This window comes from Vulpes vulpes, chromosome 11 (assembly GCF_048418805.1).
Source record: "Vulpes vulpes isolate BD-2025 chromosome 11, VulVul3, whole genome shotgun sequence".
NCBI lineage: Eukaryota > Metazoa > Chordata > Mammalia > Carnivora > Canidae > Vulpes > Vulpes vulpes.
The window spans coordinates 77,778,922-77,779,173 of NC_132790.1; positions in this window are offsets into that span (position 1 = coordinate 77,778,922).

The window sequence follows — 252 nt, forward strand, 5'->3', positions numbered from 1 at the left end:
TGGTTTTCAGATTCAAAGCTAAGCTGCCTTTCCAGACCAAGTAATGGCCTCAGATGCCATGTGGCTCACTAAAGACCACCTTTAGTTTTGAACTTCACACCTTTTAAAACTGGGGTGTTTATCCTAATGATCATAAACACCAAATTAAAAAGGAATCCATTTAGATAAGCTTAAGCATAAAGGATTCTTAATAGAACCCTACATTTTTCATTGATTTCTAGGTAACAAAAGAAAATCCACCAAGACATGAAG